Below are 256 nucleotides of genomic sequence, written 5' to 3'. Positions count from 1 at the left end.
AAAAAAAAAAAAAAGGAAATGCTTCTTTATACCAGTGTCCTGCATGGAAGTTACGTTCCTGCTTGCCAGCGTTCTGGAAGCTGAATGAGTCGGATGAAAGAAGACCTATAGTCCAAATATTTCATTAACTAGTTCATAAACTGGAGCTTAAGTGCTCTGTTTCTAGTATGCAATTTGATATTCAACTGTACCTGGTGTCCCTCAGCTACAAGGATGGCAGAAGCAGCAGGTATGTAGGGATGGAGTTGAGAACAGG

Source organism: Mandrillus leucophaeus, unplaced genomic scaffold, assembly GCF_000951045.1.
Source record: "Mandrillus leucophaeus isolate KB7577 unplaced genomic scaffold, Mleu.le_1.0 Scaffold5, whole genome shotgun sequence".
Lineage (NCBI taxonomy): Eukaryota > Metazoa > Chordata > Mammalia > Primates > Cercopithecidae > Mandrillus > Mandrillus leucophaeus.
Note: the sequence above shows the minus strand (reverse complement) of the source record.